At 47.7% G+C, this 22,828-nt stretch overlaps 2 protein-coding genes and 1 long non-coding RNA gene across 4 annotated transcripts in view; 1 reads left to right on the top strand and 2 right to left on the bottom strand.

Annotated features, from left to right (window-relative positions):
- The window catches only part of LOC141270624 (uncharacterized), an 81,336-nt gene extending 74,013 nt beyond the window's left edge, over window positions 1-7,323 (bottom strand). Inside the window, exon 1 of the mRNA XM_073680696.1 lies at window positions 7,249-7,323. The gene's annotated coding sequence lies outside the window, so the exon portion shown is untranslated. The remainder of the gene's footprint in view (window positions 1-7,248) is intronic.
- Window positions 1-22,828, bottom strand: part of LOC141270660 (uncharacterized) — a 741,199-nt gene that overhangs the window by 299,570 nt on the left and 418,801 nt on the right. The gene's annotated exons all lie outside the window — the stretch shown is intronic.
- LOC141270706 (uncharacterized) lies at window positions 7,352-10,393 on the top strand. Of its 2 annotated transcripts, none has more exons than XR_012321728.1 (3): window positions 7,352-8,439; window positions 9,708-9,775; window positions 9,863-10,393. It is a non-coding gene; the product is annotated as an uncharacterized lncRNA (long non-coding RNA). The 2 variants fall into 2 exon arrangements; XR_012321727.1 differs by having other exon boundaries at window positions 8,421-8,513.

Raw genomic sequence — 22,828 nt, 5'->3', positions numbered from 1 at the left:
CACACTCCATCCTTACCCGGGAGTGGAATATCACACCTCTGGGTTGAGGTGCAATACCCCTGTAGCAGCCGAATCCTCAGGGTGCTACATTCCCCCCTGGTAAATCACAGCACGTCCTCGGGCTGTAAGACATAAATAACACCAAAAACATACATTTTTTTTTCATATAAACATAATAAAACATATAAAACATTATACATATATAAAACTTTTCATATAAACATTCTCGTAGTCGTTTCTTGTTTCAGGTTCCTCCTCCGGACACTGTGCAACGTGTGTCCGGGAAAAGTGCAACAGTCTCTTAGAAAAACTGGTTTTCCTATAAAACCGGTAGGGGGCGCTTTAGGACGCGCAACTATATACAGGGATTATGGCCGCTCTCCGTCCTCGGCCAGGTATTGGGGAGGAATGACCGCTCTCAGTCCTCGGTCAGTGGGATTTAGGGGTTAAACGGGTAACAGTTCACACTTGCTGGTCCCAACGGGGACTATTTTTAGCAACAGCAACAGTTTCAGTTTATGGTGCCCCGACGGGCAACTATATACAGCTCCTGCTTCGCTGTACTTAACGACGGCGTCCTCCTGCTCTTTCTTTATTGTTACCTTTGGCTCTAGTTTCAGACCCGTTCGGGCACGTATGCTGGGCAAACAGATCTTCTCCCAGATGCGGCACTTTAGGTCTTATGGGCGCGGTGGTGTTAGCGCCCGGGTTGCCCGGGCCTTGCGGCCAGGCCTGGGGTATCTGGAAGGTGAAGGGCACCGTAAGGACGGCGGCGCCCTGGGCTACTTGGCCCTGCGACCAGGCCGGGGGCTCCGCGGAGGTAGGGGGCGCTGTTGGTATTGCGGCGCCCGGGGGTACTAGGCCTTGCGACCAGGCTGGTGGTACTTCCTGCTTGGTCACGCTCGGGGTCGAGGCGTGTGACGTCACAGGGGTCGCGGCTCCCGTTTGAGGCCTAGTCTGCGGCGGTGACGTTGCAGCGACGGGCACGGCAGGATAGACTTCGGGCTCTGCGACGGGGAGCTGGGGCAGGTACACGGTTTCCCGGTTTGGGGTATAGACGTCCCCTTTACCTGCCTCCACTCGTTCGGCTCCCTTCTCGGCGCCGTCTCCGGCCTTCAGTCCTCCCGCGCCATCCTCAGAGGCGGTCGGTCTCCTCGTCTTGGGTGGCGTGCTCCGCTGACAGGTCTCGGTCTACTGGGCCATCTCACGGCTCCACTCCGCCAACGTCTCTCGCTGCACCCGGGCCATCCTCCTTGCGAGGCCCTCCAGAGCGGTCTGTGCACACTCCCGGTCTCGGGGGAGCTGTGCTAGGACCTCCACTAGGCCTAGTGGGGTCGTTGTTTCCAGCAGGCTCCTGACCAACGGGTCGGTGCTGCTCTGCTCTCCTACTGTTGTCTCCAGCAGGCTCCTGGCCAGCGGGCCGGTGCTGCTCTGCTCTCCCTCCTCGGTTTCTAGCAGGCTCCTGGCCAACGGGCCGGTGCTGCTCTGCTTTCTCGCCATCTCCGGGTAAGCTCCTCCGAAACTCTTCTCCAGGCTTCTTGCCTCCGGGTGCGCTCGCTCCAGACTGCTCCAAGCGGCACCCATCTTTTCTCTTCTCTTTCGTCTCCTCCCACCTCGAGGGCGGTCCCGGGGCAACTCGGTGACTGTCAGCTCCAGGGGTAGTTCTTTCACGCTGACAGACACCTCCAACATCACAGTCTCTGTTGGTGGGGGCGGTTTCCACTTTTGGCGCCATTTTCTGTCCCGGCCCACGATGGGAGGTGGCCTCTTGCCCTCCTTTGGCACGCCCATAATGGCGTCCGCTGCTCTTCCAAGGCGGGAAATCTTCGGATTTGGCGGGAAGCGTCGCCCAGTGGCGGGAAACTCTGCAGATGGCGGGAACAAGCTGGAAATGGCGGACAACCGGCGGGAATCGACTGGTGATGGGGTCCGATGGTGGGGACCCTCCGGAACCGGCGGGAGACTTCTTTCTGAGGTAAACTTGCACTTTTCTTCAGGCACGCAGTACCCGGGTGTTGCGGGCACGTAATCCTGCCGACTACGCCAAAGTTGACGCGCCCCCTGGGACATATTCCTTTTTGAGGGGAATACCCGGCACCGGATCAGATGGGGGGTTGTAGTCTCCGAGCGGCTGTGACCCGGCCCGTGCCCAGGGCGTCAAGCTCAGTGTGATGTGGCAGTTCTACAGATGTTACTAAAGTTCTTTTGTGTCGACTACGCCACCCGTTGTGATGCGGTCACTGTGGCCGCCGCTGCAGCAGGGTCCGCTGAGGCTGATGGTGGGTGCGCAGCTTGGTGGGATAACCCCCAACGGGAGGGGTATAGCCTCAGGGAGGACAGGTGCAGAGGATGGGGGTTGTGGTGGTGTAGTGCAGACGGCAGTGAAGACAGAGTCGGGTTGTGCAGTTAAGGGTGTTTACTTACTGCAGATGTTGTACTGGTCACTCCAGCTGCTAGTGACCACCCGAGCCGTGCTGCGTCCACCAGGTCCTGGATCCAGCCAACCCCCAAACAAGTCCGGAGCGTGGCCCTGAGCTCTCCCTCTGTCCTTTCTTCAGCCGTCCCCACCAGTGATCCACCTAGGTCCAGCTCCCTCGGGCCTGCTGTTGGGACACCCTTGGCCTAGGGTTCCCTGACCCTTCATGTGGTGTGCCTTCGGGGTGGATGTGATGGGTGACCGTGGCAGACGCTGCCCACGGTCTCCGGTCTCTGGCTGGGGATTGTTTTTACCCCCACCAGTTTGGGTTCCGGTACCCTTTTGCTGACTCCTCACCCGGTGCTTTTATTTGGGTTCTTGGGTCCCTTCAGTCTTCCCCCTCTGGGTCTTTCTCTGCTCCACTCTCTCTCTCTCCAGGGCTGCTGTTTCCTTCTCTCTGCTGATTTGTTCTCTGCATCAGACAGACTCCTCTCCAACTGACTTGTTCTCTACAACTGACCCTGATTCTAGTTGGTGCCCACCTTATATATCCCTCTATGTGTGAGCTCAGGTGACCAGCACCCAATGAGCTCCTATCACTACCCAGACTGCTCCCCCTATCTGCCCCTACACTACATGGGATGTTCCACCCCCCTCCCACTCCAGCCAGGAACAGACTCGGTCGTACCTGCACATTTCTAAGTGGGAGTACCGTCGGCCTGTTCTTCGGAAATGGGATGTATGTAGTGCATGCAGCCTACCGAGCTCAGATCCACACTCCATCCTTACCCGGGAGTGGAATATCACACCTCTGGGTTGAGGTGCAATACCCCTGTAGCAGCCGAATCCTCAGGGTGCTACATATACACATGGCAGAACTGGGGGAGGGGGCACTATCTCCGGGAATGGAGGGGTTAATGTCCCCTGTATACATGAGCACATCCAGAGTTATATTACTGTACATATACACATGGCAGAACTGGGGGAAGGGGGGCACTATCTCCGGGAATGGAGGGGTTAATGCCCCCTGTATACATGAGCACATCCAGCGTTATATTACTGTACATATACACATGACAGAACTGGGGGAGGGGGCACTATCTCCGGGAATGGAGGGGTTAATGCTCCCTGTATACATGAGCACATCCAGCGTTATATTGCTGTACATATACACATGGCAGAACTGGGGGAAGGGGGGCACTATCTCCGGGAATGGAGGGGTTAATGCCCCCTGTATACATGAGCACATCCAGCGTTATATTACTGTACATATACACATGGCAGAACTGGGGGAAGGGGGGCACTATGTCCGGGAATGGAGGGGTTAATGTCCCATGTATACATGAGCACATCTAGAGTTATATTACTGTACATATACACATGGCAGAACTGGGGGGAAGGGGGGCACTATCTCCAGGAATGGAGGGGTTAATGTCCCCTGTATACATGAGCACATCCAGCGTTATATTACTGTACATATACACATGGCAGACCTGGGGGGAGGGGGGCACTATCTCCAGGAATGGAGGGGTTAATGCCCCCTGTATACATGAGCACATCCAGCGTTATATTACTGTACATATACACATGGCAGAACTGGGGGAGGGGGCACTATCTCCGGGAATGGAGGGGTTAATGCCCCCTGTATACATGAGCACATCCAGCGTTATATTACTGTACATATACACATGGCAGAACTGGGGGAGGGGGCACTATCTCCGGGAATGGAGGGGTTAATGCCCCCTGTATACATGAGCACATCCAGCGTTATATTACTGTACATATATACATGGCAGAATTGGGGGAGGGGGCACTATCTCCGGGAATGGAGGGGTTAATGTCCCCTGCATACATGAGCACATCCAGCGTTATATTACTGTACATATACACATGACAGAACTGGGGGAGGGGGCACTATCTCCGGGAATGGAGGGGTTAATGCTCCCTGTATACATGAGCACATCCAGCGTTATATTGCTGTACATATACACATGGCAGAACTGGGGGAAGGGGGGCACTATCTCCGGGAATGGAGGGGTTAATGCCCCCTGTATACATGAGCACATCCAGCGTTATATTACTGTACATAGACACATGGCAGAACTGGGGGAAGGAGGGCACTATCTCCGGGAATGGAGGGGTTAATGTCCCCTGTATACATGAGCACATCCAGCGTTATATTACTGTACATATACACATGGCAGAACTGGGGGAGGGGGCACTATCTCCGGGAATGGAGGGGTTAATGTCCCCTGTATACATGAGCACATCCAGAGTTATATTACTGTACATATACACATGGCAGAACTGGGGGAAGGGGGGCACTATCTCCGGGAATGGAGGGGTTAATGCCCCCTGTATACATGAGCACATCCAGCGTTATATTACTGTACATATACACATGACAGAACTGGGGGAGGGGGCACTATCTCCGGGAATGGAGGGGTTAATGCTCCCTGTATACATGAGCACATCCAGCGTTATATTGCTGTACATATACACATGGCAGAACTGGGGGAAGGGGGGCACTATCTCCGGGAATGGAGGGGTTAATGCCCCCTGTATACATGAGCACATCCAGCGTTATATTACTGTACATATACACATGGCAGAACTGGGGGAAGGGGGGCACTATCTCCGGGAATGGAGGGGTTAATGTCCCCTGTATACATGAGCACATCTAGAGTTATATTACTGTACATATACACATGGCAGAACTGGGGGGAAGGGGGGCACTATCTCCAGGAATGGAGGGGTTAATGTCCCCTGTATACATGAGCACATCCAGCGTTATATTACTGTACATATACACATGGCAGACCTGGGGGGAGGGGGGCACTATCTCCAGGAATGGAGGGGTTAATGCCCCCTGTATACATGAGCACATCCAGCGTTATATTACTGTACATATACACATGGCAGAACTGGGGGAGGGGGCACTATCTCCGGGAATGGAGGGGTTAATGCCCCCTGTATACATGAGCACATCCAGCGTTATATTACTGTACATATACACATGGCAGAACTGGGGGAGGGGGCACTATCTCCGGGAATGGAGGGGTTAATGCCCCCTGTATACATGAGCACATCCAGCGTTATATTACTGTACATATACACATGGCAGAACTGGGGGAGGGGGCACTATCTCCGGGAATGGAGGGGTTAATGCCCCCTGTATACATGAGGACAACCAGCGTTATATTACTGTACATATACACATGGCAGACCTGGGGGGAGGGGGGCACTATCTCCAGGAATGGAGGGGTTAATGCCCCCTGTATACATGAGCACATCCAGCGTTATATTACTGTACATATACACATGGCAGAACTGGGGGAAGGGGGGCACTATCTCCGGGAATGGAGGGGTTAATGCCCCCTGTATACATGAGCACATCCAGCGTTATATTACTGTACATATACACATGGCAGAACTGGGGGAGGGGGCACTATCTCTGGGAATGGAGGGGTTAATGCCCCCTGTATACATGAGCACATCCAGCGTTATATTACTGTACATATACACATGACAGAACTGGGGGAGGGGGCACTATCTCCGGGAATGGAGGGGTTAATGCTCCCTGTATACATGAGCACATCCAGCGTTATATTACTGTACATATACACATGGCAGAACTGGGGGAAGGGGGGCACTATCTCCGGGAATGGAGGGGTTAATGCCCCCTGTATACATGAGCACATCCAGCGTTATATTACTGTACATATACACATGACAGAACTGGGGGAGGGGGCACTATCTCCGGGAATGGAGGGGTTAATGTCCCCTGTATACATGAGCACATCCAGCGTTATATTACTGTACATATACACATGGCAGAACTGGGGGAGGGGGCACTATCTCCGGGAATGGAGGGGTTAATGCCCCCTGTATACATGAGCACATCCAGCTTTATATTACTGTACATATACACATGGCAGACCTGGGGGGAGGGGGCACTATCTCCGGGAATGGAGGGGTTAATGTCCCCTGTATACATGAGCACATCCAGCGTTATATTACTGTACATATACACATGGCAGAACTGCGGGAAGGGGGCACTATCTCCGGGAATGGAGGGGTTAATGCCCCCTGTATATATGAGCACATCCAGCATTATATTACTGTACATATACACATGGCAGAACTGGGGGAGGGGGCACTATCTCCAGGAATGGAGGGGTTAATGTCCCCTGTATACATGAGCACATCCAGCGTTATATTACTGTACATATACACATGGCAGAACTGGGGGAGGGGGCACTATCTCCAGGAATGGAGGGGTTAATGTCCCCTGTATACATGAGCACATCCAGCATTATATTACTGTACATATACACATGGCAGAACTGGGGGAGGGGGCACTATCTCCAGGAATGGAGGGGTTAATGTCCCCTGTATACATGAGCACATCCAGCGTTATATTACTGTACATATACACATGGCAGAACTGGGGGAGGGGGCACTATCTCCAGGAATGGAGGGGTTAATGTCCCCTGTATACATGAGCACATCCAGCGTTATATTACTGTACATATACACATGGCAGAACTGGGGGAAGGGGGGCACTATCTCCGGGAATGGAGGGGTTAATGTCCCCTGTATACATGAGCACATCCAGCGTTATATTACTGTACATATACACATGGCAGAACTGGGGGAAGGGGGGCACTATCTCCGGGAATGGAGGGGTTAATGCCCCCTGTATACATGAGCACATCCAGCGTTATATTACTGTACATATACACATGGCAGAACTGGGAGAGGGGGCACTATCTCCAGGAATGGAGGGGTTAATGCCCCCCTGCGCCCAGTAATGGGGGATCTCCACATACCTCCACCTGCAGAGCCGCCACCACATATATGGCTATTCTGTGCGCACAGGACCTGTGATGAGGTCACAGGAGGGGAGGAGTCAGGGGTCACATGATCAGGGGCCTCAGTGGATGCAGGACTCTGCTGTGCTGGTTGTCATGGTGCTGGATGAGGGGAAGGTTATGTGTGGGGTCAGGAGGGGTTTACAGTGTGGATGAAGCAGAGCCGCGTGTGTACGAGGCGTACGGAGCGGAGCCACGTGTGTACCAAGTGTACGGAGCGGAGCAGCGCGTGTTCGAAGCAGAGCAGCACGTGTACGAGGTGTACGGAGCAGAGCCGCGTGTGTACGAGGTGTACGGAGCGGAGCCGCGAGTGTACGAGGTGTATGGAGCGGAGCCGCGTGTGTACGAGGTGTATGGAGGGGAGCCGCGTGTGTACGAGGTGTATGGAGGGGAGCCGCGAGTGTACGAGGTGTATGGAGCGGAGCCGCGTGTGTGCGAGGTGTATGTAGCAGAGCCGCGTGTGTACGAGGTGTACGGAGCGGAGCCACGCGTGTGCGAGGTATACGGTGCGGAGCTGCGCGTGTACGAGGTGTATGGAGCGGAGCCGCGTGTGTACGAGGTGTGCGGAGCGGAGCCGCGTGTGTGCAAGGTGTATGTAGCAGAGCCGCGTGTGTATGATGTGTACAGAGCGGAGCCACGCGTGTACGAGGTGTACGGAGCTGAGCCACGCGTGTACGAGGTGTACGGAGCTGAGCCGCGCGTGTACGAGGTGTACGGAGCTGAGCCGCGCGTGTACGAGGTGTACGGAGCTGAGCCGCGCGTGTACGAGGTATACGGAGCTGAGCCACGCGTGTACGAGGTGTTTGGAGCGGAGCCGCGTGTGTACGAGGTGTGCGGAGCGGAGCCGCGTGTGTGCAAGGTGTATGTAGCAGAGCCGCGTGTGTATGATGTGTACGGAGCGGAGCAGCGTGTGTATGATGTGTACGGAGCGGAGTCATGTGCTGCCAGTGTACCTGAAATGAAGACTAGAGGAGTTCGGGTAAATTTAGGTTACAGTAGTTGACAATTCATCAAACCCAAACTCGCCCATCTGTCTGTAGATAGAGCAGTGTGATTTGTCCGTACGCAGAGCACATTTCCTGCCCCGGTCCGGTGGCTGCAGCTTTACACCATTTCTTCCGATCCATATCATTGTTCTGGAGATGGAAGGTTTGTATGCAGCTGCTCAGCCGTGGAAACCAAAGTTGTGAAGCTCCCGGTGGGGACACAGGTTTTGTGTTGAGGTAAATGTTAAAGGAGGTTTAGGATTTTGCAGTTATGGAGTCAGCAGAGGCAACATTTATGCCTCAGCACTGACCACTGCCCTGTAAAGTTACGTGGTCTCCACTTCATGGCCGATTTGCTGCGGTTCCTTCCACTTCTCAATAATATCAGTCTCAGTTGATGGGGAAAGATTCAGGAGGAAGAAATGTCATTACCAGGCTTGTTACACCTGTGACTCCTATTACAGGACTGCACTGGTATCAGTGAGCTCTGCGCCACCAGGAAGGGAGGGGTTGGCAATATTATATACAGTGTCATGTAAAAGTTTGGGCACTACTTTTCAAAATTACTTTTATTGTCAACAGTTAAACAAGTTGAAGATGAAATTATTTCTAATGGGCCTAATTTTAAAGATGACACATTTCCTTGATATTTTAGGCAAAAAAAAAATATTGTCATTTTTAACATTTTAAAAATTACAAAAAGAAAAATAGGCCGATGTAAAAGTTTGGGCACCCTTGGAGATTTGTGTGCTCAGAAAATTTTGACCAAGGTTTCAGACCTTAATTAACCTGTTAGGGTTATGGCTTGTTGACTATCATTGTTAGGAAAGGCCAGGTGATGCAAATCTCCCCGTCTCCTCTAACCTTGTGCCAAAAAACAGCAGCCGTGGATTCTTCTAGGCAGCTGCCTAGCACTACGAAAATGGTGGAGGCCCACAAAGCAGGAGAAGGCTATAAGAAGATTGCAAATGTTTTCAAGTTACTTTCCTAGGTTCAAATTGTAATTAAGAAATAGCAGTTAACAGGAACAGTGAAGGTTAAAAGTCATCATAACAAAACCTTATATGTAACAAAATACTTGGCACTCAGATGAAGTAGATTTTTTAACTATTTTTAATGGCAGTCCAATATTTAGTACAAGTCAGATGTTTCGTTCCTCCAGACCTTCATCAGTGTACTAAAGCATAGAAAAACAAAACACAAACCATATAAACGATGTATTTACAATCAAACGAAAATTAAAATCAAATCAAAAAGTGTCAAAAATAGCGAGCAAAAAATGGGACATCAGGAACCAGTGGTGGATGCCGCGTTCATCTCACCGCCTCATATAGTGCTGTCTCCTTCTCCTGGTATGTTTTCCGGCATCGGTTCTCCTAACTGTTTTCTATTTGAGGTAGTTCGCTGTCTTATGTCTATTTATTCTTCCAGATCACCTATCTTTAAGGACACTGTGTTCTTCCAACCTTCCCTATTTTCCTCTCTGAGCAGTCTGGCAGGTATCGTACACTATTGATTGACCTTGTGATAATGAATGATGTTATTAATACTCACTGCATTTTTTGCCCTCTCTCTATTTTTGACAGGAAAAGAACGTCTCGCCAACCAATAAGCATGGGGGTGGATCAATCATACTTTTAGGGTTGTATTGCAGCCAATGGCACAGGGGACATTTCATGGGTAGAAGGAAGAATGGATTAAGTGAAATTTCAACAAATTCTTGATGCAAACATAACACCATCTGTAAAAAAGCTGAAGTTCAAAAGAGGATGGCTTCTACAAATGGATAATGAACCTAAACACAGGTCAAAATCCACAATAGACGACCTCAAAAGGCACAAGCTGAAAGTTTTACAATGACCCTCACAGTCCACTGATCTGAAAATCATTGAAAATCTGTGGCTAGCCCACAAAATAGCAGTGCCTGCAAGACGACTCAGGAATCTCAGAATCAGAAGAATTTTCCACAGAAGAATGGATGAAAATCCCTCAAACAAGAATTGAAACACTCTTGTCTGGCTGCAAAAAGCGTTTACAAGCTGTGAAACTTTTAAAAGGGGATGCTACAAGGTACTAACCATGGGTGCCTAAACTTTTGCATCAGCCCATTTTCCTTTTTGTAATTTTTAAAATGTTAAAACTGAAAAAAAAAAAAAGTATATAATATATATATACAGTACAGACCAAAAGTTTGGACACACCTTCTCATTTAAAGATTTTTCTGTATTTTCATGACTTTGAAAATTGTATATTCACACTGAAGGCATCAAAACTATGAATTAACACATGTGGAATTATATACTTAACAAAAAAGTGTGAAACAACTGGAAATATGTCTTATATTCTAGGTTCTTCAAAGTAGCCACCTTTTGCTTTGATGACTGCTTTGCACATTCTTGGCATTCTCTTGATGAGCTTCAAGATGTAGTAACCTTAAATGGTTTTCACTTCACAGGTGTGCCCTGTCAGGTTTAATAAGTGGGATTTCTTGCCTTATAAATGGGGTTGGGACCATCAGTTGTGTTGTGCAGAAGTCAGGTGGATACACAGCTGATAGTCCTACTGAATAGACTGTTAGAATTTGTATTATGGCAAGAAAAAAGCAGCTAAGTAAAGAAAAACGAATGGTCATCATTAATTTAAGAAATGAGGGTCAGTCAGTCCGAAAAATTGGGCAAACTTTGAAAGTGTCCCCAAGTGCAGTTGCAAAAACCATCAAGCGCTACAATGAAACTGGCTCACATGAGGACCGCCCCAGGAAAGGAAGTCCAAGAATCACCTTTGCTTCTGAGGATAAGTTTATCCGAGTCACCAGCCTCAGAAATCGCAGGTTAACAGCAGCTCAGATTAGAGACCATGTCAATGCCACACAGAGTTCTAGCAGCAGACACATCTCTACAACAACTGTTAAGAGGAGACTTTGTGCAGCAGGCCTTCATGGTAAAATAGCTGCTAGGAAACCACTGCTAAGGACAGGCAACAAGCAGAAGAGACTTGTTTGGGCTAAAGAACACAAGGAATGGACATTAGACCAGTGGAAATCTGTGCTTTGGTCTGATGAGTCCAAATTTGAGATCTTTGGTTCCAACCACCGTGTCTTTGTGCGACGCAGAAAAGGTGAAAGGATGGACTCTACATGCCTGGTTCCCACCGTGAAGCATGGAGGAGGAGGTGTGGGGGTGCTTTGCTGGTGACACTGTTGGGGATTTATTCAAAATTGAAGGCATACTGAACCAGCATGGCTACCGCAGCATCTTGCAGCAACATGCTATTCCATCCAGTTTGCGTTTAGTTGGACCATCATTTATTTTTCAACAGGACAATGACCCCAAACACACCTCCAGGCTGTGTAAGGGCTATTTGACCAAGAAGGAGAGTGATGGGGTGCTACGCCAGATGACCTGGCCTCCACAGTCACCAGACCTGAACCCAATCGAGATGGTTTGGGGTGAGCTGGACCGCAGAGTGAAGGCAAAAGGGCCAACAAGTGCTAAGCATCTCTGGGAACTCCTTCAAGATTGTTGGAAGACCATTTCCGGTGACTACCTCTTGAAGCTCATCAAGAGAATGCCAAGAGTGTGCAAAGCAGTCATCAAAGCAAAAGGTGGCTACTTTGAAGAACCTAGAATATAAGACATATTTTCAGTTGTTTCACACTTTTTTGTTAAGTATATAACTTCACATGTGTTAATTCATAGTTTCGATGGCTTCAGTGTGAATGTACAATTTTCATAGTCATGAAAATACAGAAAAATCTTTAAATGAGGTGTGTCCAAACTTTTGGTCTGTACTGTATATGTATATATATATATATATATATATATATATATATATATACATACACACATTGCCTAAAATACAAAGGAAATGTGTCATCTTTAACTTTGGACCTATTACAGATCATTTCATCTTCAAGTTGCTTAACTGTTCACAATAACAGTAATTTTGACCAGGGGTGCCCAAGCTTTTACATGCCACTGTACCTGTGGGAAGAGGCATACCTAAGGATTCAGCTCAGGGGGGACGAAACATCTGAGTGGGCCCCTAACCAGTAACCCTGATTACAATTAAAATGGGGCAGCCTAATCATAGCTATAGGGGAACATCAGCAGATGATTGCGCCTCTACTGAAAATCTCCATGCAAAGACCAACACTGATATTACCATCATATGATGACATATAGTGGTAGATACCAATCCTGCAGAACTTACAAGTGATTGCAGTACAGTTATATATATTGCCTTACAGCTGATGTGTTTTCTGATTGAGTCGTTTGCTTTTCCCATCTTTTTCAACTGGTCCAGGCCGATATCACAACTTCTTCCAGCCAGGACTTGTCTGCAGAGTTTACAACAAAGACCCACATTTCCAGCACCTTCTCTATCTATTCTCAACTTGCACAAACTCCTCATGCTGTAACCCCAATGCTGAACTGCTGCTTCCCTATGTGTCCCTATTACTGATTCTCTTCGTACTCCACATAATAATGCCCACCACTGTGCCTCTTACAATGTAAAATGCCTCCTTTCGTCCTTTTAGATCAGTGATTCCCAAACTCCAGTCCTCACGGCCCCCCCAACACTTCATGTTTTCAGGATTTCCTTAGTATTGCACAGGTGACTGAATTATCATCAAGACATCACAAGCTATGTAATACTAAGAAAATCCTGAAAAAATTATCAGTTGGGGGCCGTGAGGACTATAGTTTGCGAAACACTTCTCCTAGATGGTAAAATTGTGTCCCAGAAAATATTAATCCGCTGTGCAAGTGCCCTAGAAAACAGTGCCCACATTTTGTCCCCTAGAAAGTAATAATTCCTCGAGTGTACCCATTTGACCGACGCAATACTCTCAGTGCACATATAATAGTTATACTTAAATGCACACTTAGCATTTAATAATGTCCCTTAAATCCAACCATATACACCGCGTGCAGAAATATTAGGCAAATGCGTATTTTGATCACTTTGATACTTTTTATACATGTTGTCCTACTCCAAGCTGCATAGGCTTGAGAGCCAACTACCAATTAAGCAAATCTGGTGATGTGCATCTCTGTAATGAGGAGGGGTGTTGACTAATGACATCAACACCCTATATAAGGTGTGCTTAATTATTAGGCAACTTCCTTTCCTTTGGCAAAATGGGTCATAAGAGAGATTTGACGGGCTCTGAAAAGTCCAAAATTGTGAGATGTCTTGCTGAGGGAAGCAGCAGTCTTGAAATTTCCAAACTTTTGAAGCGTGATCACCGAACAATCAAGCGTTTCATGGCAAATAGCGAACAGGGTTGCAAGAAGCGTGTTGGCCAAAAAAGGCGCAAAATAACTGTCCATGAACTGAGGAAAATCAAGCGTGAAGCTGCCAAGATGCCATTCGCCACCAGTTTTGCCATATTTCAGAGCTGCAACGTTACTGGAGTATCAAAAAGCACAAGGTGTGCGATACTCAGGGACATGGCCAAGGTAAGGAAGGCTGAAAAACGACCACCTTTGAACAAGAAACATAAGATAAAACGTCAAGAATGGGTCAAGAAATATCTTAAGACTGATTCTTCAAAGGTTTTATAGACTGGTGAAATGAACGTGACTCTTGATGGGCCAGATGGATGGGCCAGAGGCTGGATCAATAAGGGGAAGAGAGCTCCGCTCCAACTCAGATGCCAGCAAGGTGGAGTTGGGGTACTGGTATGGGCTGGTATCATCAAAGATGAACTTGTGGGACCTTTTCGGGTTGAGGATGGAGTGATGCTCAACTCCCAGACCTACTGCCAGTTTCTGGAAGACAACTTCTTCAAGCAGTGGTACAGGAAGAAGTCGGTATCGTTCAAGAAAAACATGATTTTCATGCAGGACAATGCTCCACATGCATCCAACTACTCCACAGCGTGGCTGGCCAGTAAAGGTCTAAAAGAAGAAAAAATAATGACATGGCCCCCTTGTTCACCTGATCTGAACCCCATAGAGAACCTGTGGTCCATCATAAAATGTGAGATCTACAGGGAGGGAAAACAGTACACCTCTCGGAACAGTGTCTGGGAGGCTGTGGTGACTGCTGCACGCAATGTTGATCGAACACAGATCAAGCAACTGACAGAATCTATGGATGGAAGGCTGTTGTGTCATCATAAAGAAAGGTGGCTATATTGATCACTAATTTTTGGGGTTTTTGTTTTTGCATGTCAGAAATGTTTATTAATAAAATTTTGTGCACTGATATTGGTTTACCTGGTGAAAATAAACAAGTGAGATGGGATTATATATTGTTTTTTATTAAGTTGCCTAATAATTCGGCACAGTAATAGTTACCTGCACAAACAGATATCCTCCTACTATAGCCAAATCTAAAATAAAAACACTCCAACTTCCAAAAATATTAAGCTTGGATATTTATGAGTCTTTTCGGTTGATTGAGAACATAGCTGTTGATCAATAATAAAAATAATCTTCTAGGGGGGCGTGACCGGAAGTCCACACGAGAGGACATGGGTGAGGAGAGCTCTCTACCCCAGGACTTAAAATCGCACCTTTACCATTAGCATTTCACCCATCATTGGGAAAAAACGACAGCCCAAGACCCCCAAAGGCCCAGAGGCACCGGGACCGTTGACCTTGGATGGCTTCTTTAAACAAGGGGCCCGGGACACCTCTCCGTCGCCCCCACTACACAGCAGCGCTGGCATGCCGCCGGACCACTCGGTTCCTGAGTATAACCTACCTGTTACTCACCAGGAGATCGGTGAGCCTCCTTGCAGCCAGAGGAGCGCCCCGCGGACCAGCCCGGAGGAAACCCGTCATCCGGAGTCTGAGAGACAACTGGGTAAATCCACGTCGCGCTCGCCCACCAAGATTGCGCGAGACGCCATAGCTCCGCCCTCCTTCTTCCTCGGATCTCCCGCCTGTGGCACTGAGCTGGCGGGGGAGGAGCAGAGAGACAGGCGAACACGGAGCCCGCCGCAGCGCTCCGGAGGACTTGATCCGGCTACTGCTTCCTTACATACCGACTGGATGGAGACGTCGGAGGTGAGAGAGGACCCCCCACCCCCTTCTTCCCCTCGCTACCTAATTGATCTCCACCCAGAAGCAGAATCTAATGGGGAAGCTGACAAGGGCTCTGAGGGAGACTCCTGCTGGGTCTATAGATCAGACACTTCAAATAGTAGCCCCAGGATGGAAGTGCCCTCCCCCCGCTGGCCATGTTACGGCTGTGATCCGTCCCTCACCATCTGAGCTCAGACCGCCATTGCTCTCCTCTCCTGTTCCCAGTCTGTCGGGGGAAGCCCATCCTTTGCATCAACGGGAGAAGGCTTTCCTAGATTCCCCCAGGCCACAGAGAGGGCCTAAAGCCCCTAAACTGACTCCCCAACGGTGGCATGCTTCTGGGGACGGAGAGATTGGCACAGAGGCTATTACTCTGCAACATGAGTCTCTCTTAGACACTATCCATATCTGTGATTTTACACCCCCTCTTCAAGCCACTAATTCCTCCACCCCAATGGGACCTCCTCGGGACTGGTGGGCATTCATTCAACATCTCCCCACAAAACAGGACTTTCAAAATCTTGTTCAAGAAGTAAAAGACGCCTGTCGCACTGAAGTCGCAGCAGTACGCAAAGACGTAGCTGCACTCTCGCACCGATTTCATCAATTAGAGGAAGATCATACCGCTGCAAGACAGGTCATTGGCCAATTGCAATCTATGGTGACTACACAGGCAAATGTTATGTTCTGCTACCAAAGCTAAGGAAAGAGAGGAGATCTGTCCCTACTATAAGACTCAGCTGAATCCCTACGATGTAACAGGGAACCTGATCCTGCGATCAGACCTGCTAAAGTCCTAATCTAGTCTGTACGGAGACCTATAGATGTGAGGAGGGAATCCCTACAAGTACTAAGGACTGGGAGGAATATGGGACACCTCCTAACAGAAATAGTAGCAGACAGACGAACAAACAAAATAGATAGAACATAGAGGTCCGTAGACCAAGCAAACTAACAGAGTTAGATACAGAGCACAGGCTAGCTAGAAAGTAGATATACAATGAAGTCCAGCAAAGCCAGAAGGACGGAGCAGGATTAAATAGGCCAACAAGGTCATGTGACCAGCAAAGGAAAAAAAACCTAACAGCAAGGTTCTAACAGTACCCCCCCTTCTAAGAGGATCCTCCGGATCCCCTAGGACCAGGCTTATCAGGAAATCTCCTGTGAAACGCTCTGATAAGTCTGGACGCGGAAACATCATCTGACCTCACCCAAGAGTTATCCTCGGGTCCGAAACCTTTCCAGGCCACAAGATACTGCAAACTACCTCTATACCGTCTAGAGTCAAGGATGCGAGAAATTTCATATTCCCCGTCCTCCACCACCGGAGGAACAGAGGCAGAGGCGTCACCATCCGACACAACAGCTTTTTTTAACAGAGAGACATGAAAGACCGGATTAATTCTCCAGGAGGTAGGAACCTCCAACCTAACAGCAGATTGGTTGACAACCTGAAGCACCTTAAAGGGCCCTACAAACTTGGGACCCAATTTCTTAGAAGGAATCCTCAACCGCAGATTCCTAGAGGACAACCAAACCATGTCACCAACAGCGAACAAAACCTCCTGTCGTTTCCTATCAAAGTAGTCTTTAGATTTTCTGTTGGCCTCCTGAAGATTACCACGCACATCCGTCCAAACTCTTTCCAAATCACCGGAAAAATTCTCCTCCTCAGGCACGGCAGATCCCAACTTGGAGAACGACCCAAACGACGGATGTCTCCCAGAACAACAAAAAAAAGGCGAACAACCAGCAGAAGAAGATGTATGATTGTTCAGAGCAAATTCGGCAAGTGGCAGAAACTCAGACCACCCCTCTTGATTGTCTGCCACAAAACAACGCAAGAACTGCTCAACATCCTGGTTTTTCCTTTCTGTCTGGCCATTAGATTCAGGATGATATCCGGACGAAAACGACAAATGAATTCCCAACCTGTCACAAAAGGCACGCCAAAAACGAGCCACGAACTGAGGACCCCTATCAGAAACAATGTCAGTAGGAACGCCATGAAGTCTGACAATTTCCTTGACAAAGGCCTTAGCGAGAGTTTTAGCGCAGGGCAGTTTGACGAAGGGAACCAAGTGACACATCTTGCTAAAACGGTCCACGTCCACCCAGATGACAGTAAAACCCTCAGAGGAGGGAAGGTCAGTTATAAAGTCCATAGCCAAATGTGTCCAAGGAGCACTGGGGACCTCCAAAGGACAAAGCAACCCCGCAGCAGGAGTATGTGAGGACTTAGATCTAGCACATATAGTACATTGGCGCACCCACTTAATGACTTCCTTCTGCCATCCAGGCCACCAAAAACTGCGACCCACCAGTCTCTTGGTCTCAGAGATTCCGGGATGACCTGCCAACCGAGATTCGTGACACTCAACAAACAAATCTCTCCTAAAGGTCCCAGGCACAAACAACCTCCCATGAGGAGTGTTAGATGGGGCATTCTCCTGTGCTTTAAGAATCTCATCTTCCAAAACGGAGTCTAAAGCAGCTATCACAACACCTTCTTGTAAAATGTTTTCCTCTTTCTCAGCACCGACTATGGGAGAAAAACTGCGAGACAAGGCATCCGCCTTAACATTCTTAGTACCAGGGATGTAAGTAACGGAGAAATTAAACCGCGAGAAAAACAGTGCCCACCTAGCCTGACGGGCATTCAGGCGCTTGGCAGCATCAAGATATATCAGATTTTTATGATCCGTAAGAACCTGAACGGGAAATTCCGCACCTTCCAAGAAGTGGCGCCAGTGTTCAAATGCGAGTTTAATAGCCAATAATTCCCGATTACCAATATCGTAATTCAGTTCAGTCTCCGAAAAAATTTTTGAAAAAAAAGCACAGGGATGTAATCCATCCCCGTTATCCTGAGACAATACTGCGCCAACCCCCACAGAGGAAGCATCAACCTCAACCAAAAACGGCCTAGTAACATCAGGCTGCATAAGGATGGGAGCAGAGGTGAACCTCTCCTTGAGATACACAAAAGCTTCAATGGCCTCAGAAGACCACTGAACCGTATCAGCACCTTTCCTGGTGAGATCAGTCAGAGGTTTGACAATACTAGAAAAAATTTTTATGAATTTTCTGTAGTAATTGGCGAAACCCAAAAACCTCTGTATCGATTTCAAACCAATAGGCCTAGGCCATTCCTGCACAGCCTGAACCTTAACCGGATCCATCTCAAAACCTTTGCTGGAGATAATGTAGCCCAAAAAACTAATTCTCTGTACAGCGAACTCACATTTCTCCAGCTTAGCAAAAAGCGAATTGTCCATTAATAACTGTAATACCTCACGCACGCTCCGCCAATGAGACTCCAGATCTGGCGAATAAATCAAAATGTCATCCAAATACACAACCACATTTTTACCGATCAAAGGTCTAAGGATGTCATTAATCAGATTCTGAAAAAATGCAGGAGCATTAGTAAGACCAAAAGGCATAACCAGATTCTCAAAATGACCCACAGGAGTGTTAAAAGCAGTCTTCCATTCATCACCCTCCTTCATGCGCAACAGATTGTATGCCCCCTTAAGGTCAATTTTAGAGAACCACTTGGCCCCCAATAACTGGTTAAACAGATCAGGAATCAATGGCAGTGGGTAAGGATTGCGTACCGTAATTTTGTTAATCTCACGAAAATCCAGACAAGGACGTAAACCGCCGTCCTTTTTTTTTACAAAAAAAAATCCAACCGCCACAGGAGACTTAGAGGGCCTAATGTGACCGGCGGCCAAACTTGTCTGAATGTATTCCTCCAAAGCCTTCCTCTCAGGAATGGTAAGGTTAAATAAACGACTTTTAGGAAGAGTCGCTCCAGGGACAAATTCAATAGAACAATCATAGTCTCTATGGGGAGGCAAAACCTGCGATTCCTTCTCAGAAAAAAACTCTCCAAAAATCCTGAATAGGAACAGGCAATTCTCCCCTATCCAAAGCTGCAATACGCCCGTTACAACACTTGTCATAACATTTATGGCTCCAGGATTTAATTTCACTGGTAGACCAATCCAGTACAGGATTGTGAAATTTTAACCAGGGCAAACCCAATATTACTGGAGAAGGCAAGTTATTCAACACTACCAAATCCAATTTCTCATGGTGAACACCATTAATAGTGAGAGGAAATTCACTGACCTTGAGAGTAATATTCTTCAAAGGGGAGCCATCCACAGAAACCACAGCAATGGGGGATGATAAAGGTTCAGGTTTTAAATTGAGTTTTTCCACGAATCCCCCATCAATTACATTCAGTGTAGACCCGCAATCAACAAACACCCGAAATTCCATTAATTTTTCCTGAGCAATCGTGGAAGCAGCTAAAAATATACCCTTGGAATTTAAACAGGCAATACGGGCGTGACTGACCATTTTTTTTTCTTTCTTCATACGAAGCTCACAGCCTTTAATCAAATGACCAGATTTTCCGCAATAGAAACACAAGCCTTCTGAAAAACGACGGTCTTTTTCTTGAGAGCGAGGTGCCACCGATCCAATCTCCATCGGTTCACCACTGTTAGTACACACATTATCATAACCAGAAACTGACATAGCAGAGGATTTGCTCTCATTAACCCTAGCACGCAGTCTTCTATCCACCCGTATAGCTAATTGCATAGCCTGTTGCAAATCCTCAGGTGTAGGATAAGCAATTAGCAGGTCTTTAACCCTTTCACTGAGCCCAGCAAGAAATAGACTTTTCAGAGCAGAATCGTTCCACCCTGTTTGAGTGGACCAACGACGAAAATGAGTACAATATTTTTCGACATTACCTGATCCTTGTTTTAAACGTCTCAACTCAGTCTCAGCTGATGCCACACGGTCAGGATCATCATATAATAGTCCTAAAGCAGAAAAAAAACTATCCACTGATCTGAAGCATGTATCACTAGGTTGCAAAGAAAAGGCCCACTCCTGAGGCTCTTTGCGCAAAAGTGACATTATGAACCCTACGCGCTGGGATTCATCCCCAGAGGACTTGGGTCTCAAACGAAAATACAATAAGCAAGCATTTTTAAATGAAAAAAATTCTCGATGTTCACCAAAAAATAAATCCGGCAAACATACCTTAGGCTCCAAGAAATATGCTCCAGGACAGTTACTCACGTGCTGACGGAGCTCGGCCACTTCCAGAGAGAGTCCCTGCAGGTGTTTAGCCAAATCCTGAACCGACACCATGATGGAACAAAAAAAAAAAAAATCTTTCCTTAGAGAATTTGCAGGCTGGACTTACTGTTATGTTCTGCTACCAAAGCTAAGGAAAGAGAGGAGATCTGTCCCTACTATAAGACTCAGCTGAATCCCTACGATGTAACAGGGAACCTGATCCTGCGATCAGACCTGCTAAAGTCCTAATCTAGTCTGTACGGAGACCTATAGATGTGAGGAGGGAATCCCTACAAGTACTAAGGACTGGGAGGAATATGGGACACCTCCTAACAGAAATAGTAGCAGACAGACGAACAAACAAAATAGATAGAACATAGAGGTCCGTAGACCAAGCAAACTAACAGAGTTAGATACAGAGCACAGGCTAGCTAGAAAGTAGATATACAATGAAGTCCAGCAAAGCCAGAAGGGCGGAGCAGGATTAAATAGGCCAACAAGGTCATGTGACCAGCAAAGGAAAAAAAACCTAACAGCAAGGTTCTAACAGCAAAAGTCATTGGAGACTTACAGCGACATGTCGAAGACCTCGATAATAGAGGCCGGAGACATAACATCAGACTTAAAGGGATTCCTGAAGTCCGTGAAAAAGAGGATGTAGTGGGTACGCTCCAAGCAATCTTCAACTCCATTCTCCGCCGCCCTCCGGATCAGCCTATACCTATGGACAGAGCTCATAGAGCACTGAAAATGAAAAATATCAGAGGACCCCCGAGAGACGTTATTTGTCATATTACTGATTTTCGCCTGAAAGAGGAAATAATGGCCAAAGCATATGCCTCCAAACAGCCTACCTTCAAGGAGACCAGGGTTGATCTCTTTCAGGATTTGTCTTGGATCACGCTTCAACGTCGCCGTGCATTGAAACCCCTCCTTAATCTATTACGGGACAAAGACATACCTTATAAATGGGGCTTCCCATTTAGCTTATCGGCACAACAAGGCACCACGGGTGCGATATTAAGACATCCGGAAGATCTGCCTGCTTTCTGTAAAACCTTCAATCTTGACCCACCGGATCTACCGGATTGGATCACACCAGCGATCTTCGCGCCCCTCCAACCGACCTGGCAGTCAGTCTCCTCGAGGAAAAGACGAGCGGGAAACGTGAACAGAAACGCCTGAAGACTGGAACTTTAGTAATGGTCTTACTCATCTAATTCCTTGTCTTTCAGGGTGTCACCTCTGCTGAATAGATTTCCCCTATATTACCCCTCCTCCCCCTTTTATTTCCTTTCCCCCTTTCTTCCCTTTCCCCCTTTCTTCCCTTTCCCCCCTTCCTTTTCCCCTACCTTCCCCTTCCTCACCTTATTTTCCCTCCCCACCCCTCAACCCCCCCCTATTTCTTCCCCCCTGCCTCTCTACCCCCGTCCTCTAACCCCACCGTCCCTCCCCTCCTTTTTGGAAGGGTCTCCATTACTGAGCTACACCTTACCTCCCCATACTGATGGACACACATTTGTTAACATTCCTGGGGCGGTAGAATTTATTAGAACATTCTTCCTCCTTTGTCACTCCCTGTGGCGACTTGTCCACCCTCCGACAAGAGTACGGACCCTAATTATTCGCACCCCCTTAAAGGGGATGACAGACTATTTATAATCTGTCTATGTTAAGATTCTCCTATTCAACAGTTCTGCTCTCGTACTCGGTCCAAAGTTGTTTGGACCTGGTTAATAATTATATTTGCAATGTTTCTACATTTGGTTATCTTTATACATGTTATTTTATCTTTAGATCTTAACTGCGTCTACTATATTTTTGTACTAAGAGTTCCTCTAAATACGTTAGTAAAAATTCAAGAAACTCCCCAATTGAAACGTAAGCCTCTATCGCAGGTCCGTATTAACTTTGAATATGGTTAGATTACTCACTTTGAATGTTAAGGGTCTCAACTCCCCTATTAAGCGGAGATTAGCCCTGAAAGAAATGAGAGAATCTAACGCTGAGGTTATATTTCTACAAGAGACCCATCTGACTAACACGGGTACGTTTAAATTTGCACAAACCTGGTTTTGCCGAGCATATTCAGTGTCCTCATAATCGAAAAAGGCAGGGGTAGCTGTACTGATTTCCCGGCACTGTAGACTCCAGATCCAGTCTACCTGTCTAGACCCACTAGGGCAGTACATAATACTTATGGGAGACATTGACGGTGTCCGGATTCTCTTATGCAATATATACGCCCCTAATACCGGTCAAATACCCTTCCTCACTTCTGTCCTGAACAAACTCAATCCTGACCGGAATTACTTGCACATTATTGGAGGGGATTTTAATCTTGCTTTTTCTGACAACTCTGACAGACTCCACATACGTCCCACCCCTGAATCACATCGGAAA

The sequence above is a fragment of the Phyllobates terribilis genome, unplaced genomic scaffold, assembly GCF_046119375.1.
Source record: "Phyllobates terribilis strain yellow unplaced genomic scaffold, ASM4611937v1 Scaffold_5__5_contigs__length_657084704, whole genome shotgun sequence".
Lineage (NCBI taxonomy): Eukaryota > Metazoa > Chordata > Amphibia > Anura > Dendrobatidae > Phyllobates > Phyllobates terribilis.
The sequence above is the reverse complement of the archived record's forward strand: the minus strand, read 5'-3'. Positions and strand labels throughout refer to the sequence as shown.